Below are 18,036 nucleotides of genomic sequence, written 5' to 3' on the forward strand. Positions count from 1 at the left end.
ACTGAGGATTTAGAAAACAGAAATAGGAGGAATAACCTGCGCATTTATGGTCTGCCGGAATCTTTGGAAGGTGATGACCCCGTCTCATTTTTTTCCTCCTTTCTCCTGAAACTTTTGGATTTACCTGCTACCACTTCTCTCAGTATCCAAAGGGCTCACAGACTTGGTCCCCGTTCATCAGCCTCGACTAAGCCATGAGGAGTCATCATTCGTTTTCTGAAATTCACGGATCTACTTCTAGTCCTCTCTGCGGCCAGATCCAAACGCCAAGTCTCCTGGTTAGGCCACAGGGTCTTTCTTACTCAGGATGTTTCTAATGCTACCACAGCAAGAAGGAAAGAATTTTTGAACCTTCGTGCCCCTCTACGCTCTCTTGGTGCCAGATACGGATTATTTCATCCCTGCATCTTCAAAGTTACCCATCAGAATCAAACTTGGACTTTTCAAGATCCGGCTGAACTTAAAAACTTTATCCATATTCAGTCCAATGCCGGCATGGATACTTCCACTTCTACTTGTGGTTGAATGTTTAACTTTCCTTTTTCTTGCAGGCTCCTTCAGTTAATGTTTTTTACATTAGCCTTTGTTTATTATATTGTTTGGCTCGCTTTTTGATTAAGTCTTAAGAGTTTCTATTATGATTCTTCTCATTGTTTGTTTCCACTTCTGCTGGTTTTCTTTTTTTAAAAGTCCCTCTTCTATCCCGCTTTTACTATTACTTTCAACTGTTTGATGGACTGCATTTTCATTCTTATGTATTTATTTTCCTCACCCAGATCGATTGGTGTGTTCCCCCTCCTCCCTTATGGTTCGTCCTCTTCATCCTCCGTCCTGGTGCGGTCCGGTCTCCTGGTCCCGGGAGGTCATTCTTGTTGAGTCTCTCCATTGCCCCATTATCCTTTTCATGTCCCCTTCAGGTATGTTACTCTCAGTCGTCCTTTTTGGATATGTACTGTCTCTTCTTGTACTTTTCTCTTTTTACCTTCTTCCTCTTTTCCTTTCCCCTCCTCTCCACTTATTTTTTATTTTCATTCTTCCTCTGTTTTTATCACTATCCTATCTTTTTCTTGGTATCGTTCCAGTTGTGTACTATTTATTTTTCTTCTTCTTTCCCCTGCCTCAGCCTTCTATTCTCTTCCACTTTTTGACATTTTCTTTCTTTTTATCTGTTGCTGTAGTTATTGTTTCTGTTAATGTTATCCAGTTTTTAATTTCAGAGTAATCTCCTGGAATGTAAAAGGTTTTATCAATCCCATTAAACGTCAGAGGATCCTTTCCCACCTCGCTACATATAACCCCGACATAGTTCTCTTACAAGAGACTCACCTCTCTGAGGCTGAGTCTCTCAAGTTAAAGCGAGGTTGGGTGGGTATGGTTTTAGTCTCTCCTTCTACCAATAAGAAGAATGGTGTTTTTATTTTATGTCACAAAAGATTAAAATGTAAAGTTTTACTGCAAGAAACGGATTCTGATGGTAGGTGGATACTAGCTAAGTTATTAATCAATTCTATATCCCTGACTGTGTTTAATGTTTATGGTCCTACACAACCCGATTTTCTTTTTTGGCCCTCAATTACGAACAAATGCATCCAACATAGAGATGACCTCTTCATTTTAGGTGGTGATTGTAACCAGATTGTGGACCCCTTTCTTGACCGTAAGTCAACGGTTCGGTTCATACCTCACAAACCTCACAAGCAATTTCTTGATACTATTTCTCAAGTACATCTCACTGACTCTTGGAGACTTTCACACCCAGACACCCTTGACTATTCCTTTTTTTCTCCTCCTCATGCATCTTTCTCTCGTATTGATTATATTTTTCTTTCTCTCTCCTTATCGCAAAACCTACTATCTTCTTCTATTGAACCCATACTCATCTCAGACCTTGCCCCTATTGTAACGGATCTTGACCTCCTTCCTCCGCATCCCAAGTCTTCTCGTTGGCGCTTTAACAATTCTCTTCTTACCGATCCTCTTTTCTCCTCTTCTTTTCGCTCTTTTGCTACCGATTTCTTTCTGTTAAACGATGCCTCTAACATCTCTCCCCAGCTTCTCTGGGACTCTTTTAAAGCCACTGCACGCGGGTTTGTTATTGACTTTGTTTCCAAAAAGAAGAAAGGTTTTCTTCAGAAGCAGAAAACTATATTAGCTCATATTAAATCTTTGGAGCATGAGTTCTACACTTCCCCTAATAATTCCGTCTCTCCGGATCTTATTCGTGCTAAGATGGACTTCAGTAAAACTACTACTGATAATGCTTCGTCGATGCTCCTTCGTAGTAGCGCTCGTTACTACGGTGGTCGCAATAGGGCAGGGAAGCTTCTGGCTAATTATCTTAAATCACGTAAGGAACGCTCTTTTATTGATTCTATTTACTCTTCTGACAACACTTTATTACATAAAGCTCAGGATATTCTTGACCAATTTCAGTTATTTTATCGTACTCTTTACACGCCAGAATCTTCTCCCACTTCCTCTCTTATCCAAGCTTATTTTGACAAACTTCCTAAACCCTCGACCTCTCATCTTAATTTTCCAGATCTGGAAGTTGATCTCTCTTTGCAGGAGCTCTCTGTGGCTTTGAGTATTCTTACCAAAGGTAAAACACCAGGTCCTGATGGCTTTTCAGTTGAATTTTATTTACACTTTTCTGACCTTTTACTTCCCAAGCTCCTATCTCTCTTTCAATCGTTTTATTTATTGGGTAAGGCAGAGGGTACATTTCAAGAAGCCACCATTTGTCTCATTCCTAAGGACGGTCGTGACCCCAAATTTTGTAAGAATTATCGCCCGATTTCTTTGGTTAATGTGGATTATAAGTTGTTTGCTAAAGTACTAGCTTTACGCTTGGACCCCCTAATGCCCCACCTCATTGGTAAGGAGCAATGTGGTTTTGTTAAAGGCCGGCTTACCTCTGATAACTCTCGCCTCTTCCTCAATGTTTTAAATAAGGTTTCATCTCTTTCTATTCCCTTAGCGGCTATCTCTGTTGACGCAGAGAAAGCCTTTGACAGAGTTGACTGGTCTTTCTTATTTGCTTCATTGCGTTGGCATGGTTTTGGTCCTCACTTCATCTCTCTTATCTCCTTGTTGTATTCTGCTCCTAAGTCTTCGGTTCTGGTTAATGGTCAGGTTTCCTCATATTTTCCTCTTCAACGGGGTGTTCGTCAAGGTTGCCCCTTATCTCCTCTTCTTTTTGTTCTCGGCCTTAAACACTTTTTGTCCTCTATCCGTAATAATGATTCCATCTTAGGTTTTCCTTATGGTGATAATCAGTTGAAACTCTCTGCGTATGCAGATGATATTCTTTTATTTATTTCTGCTCCGGAAACTTCTATTCCCCCTCTACTCTCTGAGTTTGATTCTTTTTCACAGGTCTCGGGATACAAAATTAACTCAGATAAAACTGAAATTCTTCCTCTTACAAAATTTTGCACCCCTCATCTCTTTTCCTCTACTGGGTTTGCTTGGAATAGCTCGAAAATTAAATACTTAGGAACATGGTTTTCCAACTCTATTTCCTCCTCAATTACCCTAAATCTGTCCGCGGTTTTGACTCGAATTGAACAATTATTTTCCTCTTGGAGCCCCCTCTTTCTCTCTTGGTGGGGGCGGTTGGACTCAATCAAGATGATGATAGCTCCCATTTTAATATATATTTTCTCCATGTTACCTATTCACATCCCCGCAATTTATTTTAAACGTATTGACTCCTGCTTGTTAAAATTTCTTTGGAACAACAAGAAATCTAGGATCTCTTTAGCACTGCTTCGTAAATCCAAGCCTAATGGTGGTGTTAATTTCCCAGATTTTCGTCTCTATCATAAATCCTTTTCTCTTCGTCAGGCGTCTAGATGGCTTACGTCAGTTCCTTCTCCTCTTGCTCCTCTTTGGCTTCTCATCGAGCGAACATTGTTGTTGCTCTTCTCTTTTGGAGAAGTCATACGCTTCTCTGCCAAGGCTCCACATACCTCATTTCCTTTATTTAAACATACCTCTTCTCTTTTAAAGCCTCTTCTCAACCCTATACCTATTAGTCCTGAATGTTTTTTGAATTCCACCATCTGGTACAATTCGTTTATCCTTATAAATAATAGACCCATCTTTTGGAAATCTTGGAGGTCTAAAGGCATTATATGGGTTTACCAGCTTTTTGACGGCACTTCCCCTTGCTCCTTTCCCCAATTTCAGATGTCCTTTCACTGTCCTCGCTCCTTTTTGCAAAAGTTTGTTACTCTGATGGCACTTAATCTTGATCTTTTTTATTCTCTTCCTTCTTCCCCTTCCGCAGTTTCCCAAGCTCCTCTTCTCAAGATCCTATCTACCCTCCCCAAAGCCTCTCTCATTTACAAATTCTTCTCCTCTCCTAATCCAGATCGTCTTAAATCTAAATTGGAGCTCTCTTGGGAGACGGACCTAGGTTGTGTTTGGCCCGTTGCTCTATGGGATAAACTTTGGTCCAGATCTTTAAAAATTTCTCGTTCTGCCTCTCTTACTCAATCTTTATTTTATTTGTATCACAGATTATATTTCTCTCCCCTTTCCCTAGCTCGTTTTTCTTCCACTTCTGAGTCTAAGTGTTGGACATGTTCTTCTCCTAACGCTGACCTTTTTCATCTTTTATTCTTATGTCCTACTGTTTCTCAATTCTGGAATACTGTTTGGCTATACATTTCTCATATCTTCACACTCTCATCTCAGTATTCTATACCTATTCTTTTTCTTGGCAGTTTAGCTGATTCTTTAGACCTTCCTCTACACTCTCGCGGTCTCTTTGACCTTATGCTTGCTCTCGCATTTCAACACATCACCTCTAATTGGAAATCCCTCACAAAGCTCTCCATACGGTGTTGGTGGAACTCTCTATGTCACTTTCACAGGCTAGACACTGCCTTTGCTTCCTCCTGTAATCCTATACATAATAGGGATCTCTTCTGCTTACCTCTTACCTCATATTTAGATCGGTTGGTTAAGAAGAATGTATCAAGTATCACTTCGGAAAATTTTGATCCACCTTGAGGGGATTACATCTTCTTCTCCTTTAGTAAAGTACAGGATTTATTTATTGGTATAGTCATTCTTCTAAGTTGCATTTTGATTATTGTTTTGGCCTACAGCACTTTCTCTCCAATGTAGAGTTTTATATTTTTGCATTAGAATGTCACCATTTTCCCCTTTTTCCCTTTTTATTTCTTTTTCTGCTTCCCTTCCCTTCTTTTCCCCTTTCCCGTCTCCCTTAAAAAATGTATAAAATGCTTTTGCTCTTTTTATATGATATTAGCATGTTTAATGTTATTTACTTATATTTGCTTACTTCTTATGCCTCTGCTGATATCTCTTGTGTTAATATATTTTTGAATAAAGCTTTTCAAACACAAAAAAGAAATAAACAATCTAATACCACAAACCAATAAGCTGAAAACATTGTTCAAGTGACTTACAAATGGCACAAACCCTATTACTTCATGGAAATCCCTGAAGAGCCACCTATTCAACATTCATTTCAAGAAATCATTAGTTTCTTTCCAAACTCATTCCCCGCGATGTCCTGCATGATCCTCATTAATGTCTGTACAATACTTGTTAAAGTTTTAGTTGTTATCAATAAACTGGCATGCTGCCCATGTATCTATGTCCCTGCCTTACACATACTTCTAATGAATAGTAAATAAACAATTTGTAAAGCCTTCCATGAGCCACACTTCTCCGGTCACTGTATTATGTTAGTGCATGTATGTCTTTCTATGTATTTGTTAAATTGTACCTCAAGGTTTTTCTAACATAAAACTAAGAGGACCAGTGTCATATCTATGATTTCCAAATGTGAACAATCTAAAGGAGACTTATTTACAATGTCAGTAGTTATTCTGAAAAATCTGCTATGACTCTGTCCAATGTGAACCAAACCTTGGCAACCAGAGCTATCATATTTCTTGTCTCATATTGTGGGATATGTAATGTGTGTTGTTCTGTACCTTTGTGGCAATATGTAGAGAGTGTTTGCTAAAAGAATAACCCCATCTTTCTTTAAAACAACTTGGCGTTTTTGTGTTTGTTTAAAAAATAAGCTTTACAAAGCAAAAACCTTCAAGATACTGGTGTTTTTTTTCCTGTAGTCCCTCTTTGATTAATCATTGAATGAACGAATCTTAACACTTTTAATTCTCTATATTACTACGGGTAACCTCGAGATATTTATGGACAGATAGGAGTCATTTTTCTGAGTTCTATTTTTATTATTTCATATCATTACAAGACAAATGGCAATAAGAAACCAAACAATGGAAAAGAAAGGGGGACCATGGTCATGGGAGACGTATGCCACAAGTACAAACGTTTAACATATTTGACATAAAGGTTATACAATTATGTACATTACTATAAGAGGGACAAAGGAGTGGGAGTGAAGGTGAATAAACACTGTAATTCATTAATGTTGGATATGGGCTGGAACTTAACTGAGAAAAGGTTCACTGAAAATGCCCTAATCAATAATCCTCAGAGTAACTTTGTGGAACATAACATAGCCTAAGGCATTTGTTTCTCTACAGTTTTTTCACATTAGCCAAATTAGTGAATGGCTGCTTATTATGAACCCCAAAGGAATGTTCAGATTTAAAGATTAACACACAAGGATACTATGCTTCAGGTAAGTCTACATTCTATTTCCACAAACTAATATGAATTCTTTCCTGATTCCTGTTAACAAAGTTCTTTGTCTTAAGACAAATCATCAAAGTCAATTCTACTGTCCAGCCTGACATATGCTGCCCTCCTTGAGGCTTCCAGGATTATTCCTTACCTACCAAGATGGCTCAGTCTTTCCATCCATTGTTGATAGCCTGGTAAATCCACTGCTGAGGTGACATCAAATAGGAAAGAATTCATGTTCAGACTTAACATAATACTAACAGCTACATCAGTTAGTTCAGATCACCTGTCAGTGGCCACAATCTCAGCAATATTAGTGTCTGGTGGGTGCAATTTAAATTTTTGATGGAGGACCAATATTTTTTTTAATTCAATGTTCTGCTGTGGATACGTGAAGTGCGTGTCTGGACAAGTTTTTCAACCCTTGAAGTTATTTTTCCTGTGTTAAAATTGAAGTTCTATCTGTGAGCTATTTGTCCCACTTGGGGCCTCATTTAAAGTTTGACTGAGAGGGAACCTTGCAATGTATGAGGGGACCACATGTTCTGGCAAAGTAGTGCTTCAATGCCTGATTTAGGGGTGGGTCAAATGCTGATTGTTGGGCACTGGTGTCCACAGGGCCACATCCATTAATACATCAGAAGATCTGCCCTATTCATGGAGGTCTTCCTGATACAGATTGTCCATGGCTGTGGCCATCTCATTAAATATGGTGGAACAAGGCAGTGAAATGAAAACAATGCCCATGAGAGCAGCTCCCGCAGATCAGGGACATTGTTTTTTGGCTTTACAGAGAACTACTGCTTTATGGACTTATATAGATAGATAAAAAACTGATTGTCAGTACGCCATAGCAATTTGGCACCCTGTGTTAACTTCTTTGAATCAAGTAACAGAGGAAGAAGGACAGAGTGTATTTGAACTCTCTATGACTAGATGATTTTTTTATTGATCTAATAAATGTTCTAGAATGCATTATAAAACATGCCATATTCACATTTTAAGTATAGATGTTGCAATGCTTCGATGGATGAATGTGAAGAGATGAGTGCAGTATTATCTGAAATAATATTCTAGGCTGAAGTTGGCATTATTGTTGACCAAATAATTTGTGAATTTATCCCTATGGAGAACCTCTCTTTTGCAGCAGCAAATGACCTTTCAGCAAAACCAGCCACAGCCACACAGCAGACTTGCTGGCAGGTGGAAGTAAGTACCTCTGCCACACCGGTGGCTGCCCAGCTACGTATAAATGAGTCCCTTGGTGTTAAGTCCTAGATTCCTTTGGTGCTTGGTCAAAGAGCTTTGTATGCATCTGAAACTTTCACAATGAAGTCAGATTTCTTCATTGGATGAATGCGGTGTGGCCCAGTTAAAGAATGTCAAGAATGGATGTAGAGACAAAAAATATAAAATAATGTCTTAGAGGAGAATATACTTATGACTGTCAGCATTTTGATTGTAAAACCAGTTTTCAGTTTATGAAAGTACACCTTAATTTGAAAGACATACCACATACACATACAGACATACATTTTCATACTTGCTCAATGTGCTGAAAATCCTTCTTCCTACATTTTCCTGATAAAATATTTTACAATCATTCGCGGTAGTTCCAGATAAACCCAATAGGTACATACGTTTGCAAGGCTTTCTCTGGTTCCATATGATGCATGTGTTCCTTTGTTTGTTGGTTTATATTGCATGACTGTGGCGGAAAGTTCTAAGAGCTCTTTACCATTGAGGGAAAGAGCTAAGAGAGTAAAAATAAGGTTATATAACCATACAGATATACAAAAGAAGGAGCACTTAATACAAATGCCAATCGGGAGAACATAGAAAAGAGAAAATGTTAACCGGTGAAAATGTAACAGAAGCAGGGATCTGAAAAGTCAATGGACAACCTATGAAGCGGGAATTTAACAATACGTTTAATACAGTATTGAATAAGAAGTGAATGAGTGAGGAAAAGAATACATGCCCACCCCAAGAGTAAGTTAACATTATACGAAACAGGGCTAGATGAAGAAAAAGTAGAAAATAAGGCCAAAATGAGGACAGAGGGTGGAGAGGGAAGCAACAGGGATGAAAAGGGAAGAGAGAAGGAAGTAACCATCAAGAAAGAGACACGATTAAAAAAGCGGAGAACAAGAAAGCATTTTAATATATCCAGATTGGAAGTGTTCTTGGGAAAGAAGCGATGTGAGCGCTTTCTTGAAAAGTGCAATAGAAGTGGTGATCTAAAAAGCAGGTGGAAGTGAGATTCAAATGTAGGTGGCGCAGAGGAAATATTGCACATTATAGAGACAAGTAGCCTTTGTGCACTTGCTGGGAACAATATAGTTTTTTGCAGAATTTACATCACGTGATTTACACGATTAAGATTATTTTTACATTTATATATGTAAAATTGCATGGATTAGCACACGGTGACTTTGTGGTTTAACACGATATTTGAATGCGGATAGCAGCCTTGTTTAACTGGAATTTCATAGTAACTTCTTCTTTGTTTAGTCTTCCTGTAACATTGCAATAATGTCTCAAAGGTTGACAGTATGTGAACGTACAGCCATTTCAGAAGTTTTCATGTTTATCCAGAGGCTCTTGTTCAAGGACTGCAGCCTCTCGGTTGTTTTTGGAGCTGCCCCCCCCCCCCCAACCCTCCAAGCTTTTAGTGTTAAAGGCTAACTCTAGACACCTTTCGGAAATAATCTTCCAATGTATTGTGTAACCAGACTTTGCTGAAAGTATATTTTTCTTAAGTTGCAGTGTGAAGTAGTAGTCTTACAACAAATGTGGGTCTGCTACAAATGGAGAAGGTTTGCAAGTAAATCTACTAAGGGTTGTGCTTAGTAGATGGGAGAAAGCAGGAGAAACCAAAACACTAGTTTACAACAAAATGGTAGGGATGCTTGGCATTTTTGAGAATTCAAGATTTAGGGCCTAACTACAAGGTCTGGCAGTCCACCCGCCGTATTACGACTATGGCGATGGGACTGCTACAGGACCGCTGCTACAGCCGGGATACTTGATCCTGTGACGGTGGCGCGGGGGTCAGAGGCCATAATAGGCTGGCGGTGTTGCCAAGCATATACGAGTTTCCTCACTGCCCTCCTTTTCATGGCGGTGAGGAACCGCCTGGGACCACCAAAGCACCTCCTGCCAGACCAAGAGAAAACTCCTAATCTAGCAGGCGGTCCGCTTTGGCAGTGTGGCAACGGGACGCTGGTGTAGCGGCTCACCACCGCACTGTCAAAGTTGATTGATAAGAACTGGTAAACCATGCACAGTGTCATATTTGATATTCATTGTATAATCCTGTTAAAGAATTCTCAGGGGGACAAACAAATGAGATTGGTAGTAACATGTACTTCAAAACTCTCCAGTGCTGCCAGTACTCTATTTAGTACTGTATAGAACTGACAAACCTACTAACACATAGGAGACAAAAAGCGTCAGCCGGAAAAGAGCTAATGTGTGGCTCAAACCCATTGCCAGGACAACAATAGTCTACTCATGCTCAAATATGACAGCCACATACCATAAAAGATGTATTCAGAGCTTCAGTTCAACTCTGTACACTACACAGGCATGTATTCTGGAGATTTGTGCCTATGCCTGCCCTGCCTCCTATGTATGGAGTTTTTAGCCATGAGAGCAGAGATCTCTGCACGTGGAGGTCTCTGTTGCAGGTGTAAATGTGGGAGGCACAAGGAGGAGTGACAAGAAAATGGGGAATAACTACTGTGAGACTGTACCACTTTTTACTTCGACAGTTTTAAAAAAAAAAAAAACAATTTCAGTGGCCAGCCAAGGCGAAAGTGTGAGGGAGCGGGGCAAGAGCCAAAAAGAAGGAAGACCTCAGCCATGATGTCGGCAGAGGAGGAAAACTCCAGCTCCAAGAAAAAGGAGGTGGGAGTATTCACCAGCAGGAAAGATTCACTCCCTTGGAGAGGCACTCATTCACAAGTGAAGTGACTTCGAGCAGAGACTGAGAAGACAACGAGGGGTTGGCAGGTCCAGATGCCACGTGGCAGGAGGAGGCAGACCACGGGGCTTCTCCAGGCCAAGATGAACCAACATCTGTGGTGTCCAATGAGTGGACTCCTCCATCATTGGGGCCTGAAGCTGCCACTTCACCACTCAAGCTGCCCTGACACGACCTCTGTCACCACTCCTCATAGTGCAAGTGCCAGTCAAAAGATCAGCAGCCAAGGGGTAGATATCCATCTGACACAGCTGAACCCTCTTGCACTACTCCCACGCCCTGAGCACGCAACCATTGCTTCTATCCTGGCGGTCATGAAGCAGGTGATTGTTGGTCTGCAGGGGATCTCTCTGGGATTTCAAGAGGTGGGTCAGAGGCAAAGGCACACAAGATGTGCATGTTGTCCAGCATAGAGAGTTCTGCTGGCTCCTGTCCTTCTGACTGCAGCCGTATCCATGACAGCTGCATCCCCAGCGTTATTGTGTTCCCCCATGTCGCTTCTCCCTCTCTCCCTAAACCTATCTTAGTCGGTAAAGATCCTCAGACGGTATCTGGTCCCACTCCATAAACCCATCTGTTGAAGAGCTGCAAATGTTCCTGGTCTGTGAAGAAGGTACAAAGGGCCAGGAATTCTATCCTTCAACAAAGGAAAGCCTTTCTGACAACCATCTGAGTTGGGTAATGGATTGTACTTTTATTCTGACTTTGCTTTGTTTGGAAATTAAACATTCATTTTGGACCTTGAAACATTGGGACTGTATTTTGTGGATCATTTACAATTTTGTTGCTAACATGATCCCCTTCTGACTATGTACCTGGAGCCAGATGTACGACCCTTCCAATTTGCGTTATTTTGCAACTCGTAATTTGCGACTCACAAAGTAGAATTAACAACATTGTCTCAGACACTGTTTGTGATTCCTAAGGGGGTCGCAAATTGCCTGCCTCATTAATATTCATGGGGTAGGTGCAATTTGCGACCCCATTGGGAATGGGTAGCACTCCCAGGGATGGTGGCCTGCTTTGGTCAGCAGACCACCATGTCTGTGACTGATTTTTAAATAAAGCAGTATTCCCAGCAGCCCCGTGTGAGAGGAGGCAGCTGGGTATCACCACGTCCCATCTCAGTGCACTCATAAGAGCTGTTGTATCGCTATGGCGCAGGACGCAAATTTCTTTTTGGGGCCAGAGAAGTAAGCTCTAACTATAAAGAAGCCCTGCATGAGGGCACCTGCTGCCTCGTGGAGGAGAAGGACTCTTGCAATGGGAGGAGGGTCAAGACCAGCTAGCAACCTTGCATGTCTATTGTAATAAAGAAGGTGTATTGCTGTTTTGAAAATATATTCACTCCTGGGGAGTTCACCCACGTATTCTTATCAAGATTCACCAGTGGTGAAACGTTAGTAAACCGCTGGCACTAACTTGGACAATTTTAAGGAGTCTTTGGCTAAAAACACAATTCTGAATTATTTGACCTCTGTAATAAGGACTCTGAATTATATCAGCAGAGGAGGAACTTGGCCTATGTAAGGGAGTAGCCTCCCCTGCTGATCTCTCATCAACTGAGAAAGTAGATTCACCGGTGTCAACTGCCAATAAAGTGTCAAACTCACCGATAAGGGCGGAAAGGGCAGGTTCCCAAATAGAATCCTCGTTGGGTGTCCATGGCTGAAAGGTAATAATGATTGCCCAGCTCCATAACTCACAGGGAGTTTTCAGAAGGTCTTACTTCTCCTGTGGGGAGGGGGGTGATACCAATGACACAGAAGTTGAACCTCAATTTAGATGCACAGAATAAAGTGGAGAAAGCACGTAAGAATAAACTGGTAGAGTTCGGTGGCAAGTCCCGGTCAAGTCAAGTCAACATTAAAGGGAGGGGAGACTGATGACTTTGTTGAGACATTGTTGGCCAAACTGATAACACGATTGGAAATTGTGCTGAAATCTCAATATGACACTCTTAATAGAAGATTGGCCGTATTGAAGACGCTAACCATTTTGCATACCAGCTCGAACTCCCACGGGAACAACACCCACCCAGTCTCAAGCTTAACTCTCGAAAAATGAGCTGAGAGTTCTGTATGTGGGGGGTATATGTTAGGGCAATCATGGTGATGGACAAAAGCAGGCTGGATCACCTGGTCATGTCTTTCAGATTGTTTACAATTTATCTAATCCAGGACCGTCTCACTTTAACGTCAAGAATCAAGGGAATGTGCATTCCAAGGGCGCAAAATCTATTCCACAGCCTAACGGAGCTGGGGCTAATAGTGCACAGATTGATGTACAAGCCACATGTTTCACTCAGAGGGAGGCTAGTGCTGTGGATAAAAGCCCTGTTTTAAATCTACCCCTGGAAGCTGCCCCCTGAGTGATTCTTCTGAGTATCGTCCCCACGTTGAGAACGGGAGTGGGTGAGAACTATACTCAGCTTAAGAACAATGTTTCAGATTGAATGGGCTTCCACTGAAGACACATGAGACCCTTGTGTGACTACATTAATATGGTCAGACGAGTGAACAGACTTGGGCCATAACCCGAAAATGTTGATGCCGACTGCGTGGTAGTTAATTCCAGTCGTCAGGGGACTGCAGATAGGCCTCTCTCTGCATTCTGCCGTTATCCTCCACCAACATCTGGAAGCTGCATGTTACCATTGGGAGATTTTTATAGGCAGGTGAGCCCCCCCATCCTCTGTAGTGTCTAAAGGATACCCTGAATTCCCATCTGGTAATCTAAGGATTACAGTTCCTTTGGCTAACCGGGTCGAACCCCTCCGTGGCTTGCAGGTCAGTGAATGACCACTATCCATCCCCTCAAACGGGTTGTTACCTGTGGATCATTTCACAGGGAACAAATATCAAACTCTTAATGGAACGCAGAGTAATAATGTAATCAGGATAGTAAGCTGGAATATAGCAGGGATAAGCAACAAATGCCCAGACCCCTCTTTACTACTAATTTTGGGAAGTCAGGAGATCATTGCTCTGCAAGAGACATGGGAACCTTTTCAGGGTTTCTTTTTAAATACATTTGAACCCCTAGTGACACCTGCGAATAGGGCGGGTCCAAGTAGACCAAAGGATGGTTTAGCCTTGCTATTTGCTCTAACCCTAGGGTGGAAGGTAAAGCCTTTAGCCACCGGTTCCCCAAATATCCTGGCAGCTCTTCTTCAGATCCCCTCTGGTGTCGACATTTTGGGCAGACGTTTCTATAATGCAGTCTCTAAACAGCCCACATATGCTCATATTTTGGCCTTAGAATAATTTTTGAAGAGCCCGGGAGTCTTGAAGTGCTTGACAGGCAATGTCACTTTAAATGCTGATCTCATTATCCACCCTTGTATAGAGGTTTGCCATGTGTTTGATGTAGACCTTACAAGGGAGAGCGGTAGGGGCTGTCATTTGGAATGCTTGTTTCTTGGTAATAAGATTAATTTACTTCTTTGTAAATATAATTTAATTTATGCCTACGATGCAAAGTCCAATGAAGCTTGCAGTCCCGTCTTATACTTTTACAGGTCATGGTTGTTTCACGACTATTGACCATATTTTCTTGTCTGTTTTTCTTTTCATCCTTTTTAAATCTATGCGGGTGGATCATGTGTGTCATAGTAACCACAACCTCGTTTTGTTAACCTTTGTTTGAAAATTTAGTAAAGCAGTGTAACCAAGGCTTAAGGGGCTGAGCAAGGTGCTTTGCACGGACCAAGGGAGAAGGTGGAAATGGGCCTCAGTGGTGCTAGAGTCCCTTTTTAAAGAACTATTTGTTCGCTTTGCATCACAGCCGGACATTTGCCTGATAGAATCAGGGAAAAACCCTAACATTTTAGAATACTTTATGCAAATTACTAGCACAATGCCCACCTTACTAACCCTACCCTCAATTCCTAATAATGAAGGCTCTGAGAGGTGGTTCGACTGGGTGCTCATTAGCAAACAGAAACATGAGAAACGCTCTAAAAGCGGTACCGAAGGGCAAGGTGCTGATATCAGCTTGCAGAAAGGCATATAAATCTGAGTTACAGAGACAACAGAGGGACCTGATAATGGAGGCATGGGAGGATCTCCTTGAGACCGGCCCCACCAAAAACTGCGCCCTATATTCGAAGACAGTAAATTACTCTACACATAATCATCAGAAGGGTGGCCTGGTCACAGCTCGTTTACAGCCAACGGTCTGGATATCCCATTTTGAGGGGATTTAAAATGCAGTGTGCTCATCTGGGAGTTTTGCCGCATCCCGTCCAGTTGTAAGGGTCTCTGACTTAGCCTTCCAATTGGATGTGGTGCCTAGCACTATCTCTCAAGAAATCAGGCCTTGATGGTGTTCCTGTCAATTTGTATATGGATCTTCCTGAAGTTTGTGCCCCATTGTTTACACGTGTGTTAAATGCCACTGTGAGACAGGGCATCCCTTCTCTTGAGACCCTTCTATTATCTTCCCAATTTTTAATTAGGGAGACAGGGATGCCCCACACAGCTATCGGTCAATCACGTTGATCCATTCGATAGTTAAGGTGTTGGGTAGAATTCTACTTAATAGACTCACGACCTGGGCCGGGGACAGCGGTGGGGACCCGTGCCTTCAGTATGGATTTAGACCCAGATGAGCATGGCAGATCAATGCTTAAACTTAGATCTCCTGATTACTAAGTATGCAGTAGCCTGGTCCGGGTCTCTTCAACTCGCAGCCATGGACCTCACCTCTGCCTTCGATCAGGTAAACATATGGCCTTTGCTGGTAACTATGGGGGTAGATTCAGATATTGTGTTCTTTCTGAGGGACCTGCACTCAAATAGGAGTGTGGTGGTGTTGTATGTACCAGATGGTACTTGTACAGAAAGGTTTGTAGTGAAGGGAGGTGCACAAGGGATGTATCCAGGCACCCTTACTTTTCACCTTGTATGCTAACAACCTAGAACAGAATGTCCTGAAATGCGTAGCTGATTCACCCAGGGTGGGTTCTTGAGTTATTCTGGCATTATTATATGCCAATGATTCAGTGTGGTTGCCCAGGAACCCGCTGGGCCAGCAACTGCTTGTTGACTCATTTGCCAACTTCTTGGAGGATTTTGGTTTTATCTGCCAACTAATGGAAGTCGTTCATGGTGATGATGAGGAACAAGCATGTTGGATCTTTCAGTTCCAGGCCAATGTTCATCTGGATGTAAAAGGGGACTTTTCCCCTTACTTAGGAGTAGTATTTGGCACTAGGGGCACCTGGAAGCCGCTGTTGGAGGGAAAATATAACACACTGACCAGACGTGCCTCTGCAATCGCTGGCTTTGCCTCGAGATAGGGAAAGCCCCCATTAGGGACCATGGTCAACTTTATGAATCAAAATGCACATCCTTAGCAAGTTATGGGAGCGAGGTGTGGGGCTACTTGGACATATCTGCATTTGAAAGGGTTGAAAATAAGTTTTGCAGGAAATTGCTCGTTGTTCCCCAAAGTGTACCCATGCACATTGTTCATGAAGAATTGCAATCAGGTTTGGACATCACAGGCATATGGCCCCTCTTGAAGTGGCTTACTATTTGACAATTTCCTCAACAGAGTAATCCTGAGGGATTTCCTGGCTTTGGAAAGGTGGCGGAAAATCAAATGGATAAAATATGTCCATGTTTGCTTCTGTCAGATGGGTAGGGCTGAGTTGTTTGATTCCTCTGAGTTAGTGATCAAATCCAATGTTGAATGGACCTGCACGAACTACCGTCCGTGGGGGAGTAGCTTAGAGGAGGAGAATGCACTCCTGATACCTATATTAAGAAATTATATTCCACTTAAAACCACTCAAGGTATGGAGCCCTATTTAACAATAGTCACAAGGGATTCTCATCGCCAACTGCCTACCCATTTTAGGTTGAATTTATTAAGTAATATTTTGCCTGAAGATAATGTATTTGGTTCCCTAGGTCCCTATGCTGCAACAGAAAGTCTCCTCAGAATGACTTACATTTTGAAATGTATTGCAGTTTTTTCAAGGTCCATCGAAAGTATTTTATTCTACCCTTGCTTACGGGGAAATGTTTTAACCAGGTTTAACCAGCTGTACGGGTTTAAAAAGGCTTCATGACGATTTCAGCATGTACTCAATTGCTTGTTCCTTGACTTCTGCACAGAGAATATGTTGAACAAGTTTGACTATTGCACAGACCTGAAGAATTGTATTAGCGGATTAACGTGAGAGGGGAGGCTTTTGTATAAAGTGTATTTTAACCAGTGTGTCATTACTGATGGAATTTGACAGGCAATTTCTTATGTTTACGGTGCATTTTAGGTGTGTCTAAACCAGTGCTTAATTTGTAAAATATTAAGTGCCAGGGCTCTGATCAGGAGGCCACTGCAGCTTGTACCACCCATCGCCCTTGTCATTCGCCCTTGTCATCGCTGCCAAAACAACTACTAACCATCTCTCTCGCATACATGGGCAACAGTTCAGATTATTCCAGGTCCCCAAAGCTAAAGGAATGGCTGGGGAGGCAGGTATTAGTAAATTTCTAATGTACAACTGAAATACTTCTCATCTCTATATTACATGAGCAGCGCCACCTTGTGGCAGACTGCCCTAAGTGTCGTATTGACAATTAGGTGCTGGTGCTGAGCACCAGAAACCAATTAAGTGCCGGTGCTCAGCACCAGAAAGCTCCGTCTCAAATTAAGTACTGGTCTAAACAATAATTTGCCCTTATTTAATTATGAAGGTTGTTCTTTGCACTCCTTGATTGTTTTTAACTATATTCAAAGGAAGATGGTTGATATTGAGCTGGGTTTATCTACAGTTGTATTGCGATTTGTGCTTTAATGATCTAATTGTAGATCAAATATCGTTTTTATTGATTGAATGATTGATAAAGCAATTGTTTAAAGATTTTTTCAGACATAATATGTTTTATATAAAAATATTTTTCATACTTAAAAGAAGACATGTCTTTCTTTTGCATGTGTTTGTATGTATGTTTATAGATTAAGTGATTTTTTTATAAGGGTTATTTTTAAAAAGTGTAAGAGGAATGCATTGGAAAAAAAGAGCAATACATGTGTTTGCATATACATCAAATATTGCAGTATGGGTGATTTTAACAATCAAAGTTTGTTTTTTAAGGATGGGTGATTGAAGTATAGATTAATAATTCATGGAAGGGTAGTTGCCGTCCACCCTCAGAATGGTTGTCCACTCGTCCAGCAATGTAATGCTAGGTCCACTGGAGGTTGAGGCTGAATATGTGGAGGGTTAGTGGGGTTTGTGAGTGGGGCAGTGGGTTGCTAGTAAGGTCTAGGAATAGGCCTTATAGGTTGCTGAATAGCATCAGTAGACTGAGATGTGCGCATTCGTCCTGTTGATTGATACAGGCACCTGTGTGATATGGTCTATAACCTCTACATGGCCA

This window comes from Triturus cristatus, chromosome 9 (assembly GCF_964204655.1).
Source record: "Triturus cristatus chromosome 9, aTriCri1.1, whole genome shotgun sequence".
Lineage (NCBI taxonomy): Eukaryota > Metazoa > Chordata > Amphibia > Caudata > Salamandridae > Triturus > Triturus cristatus.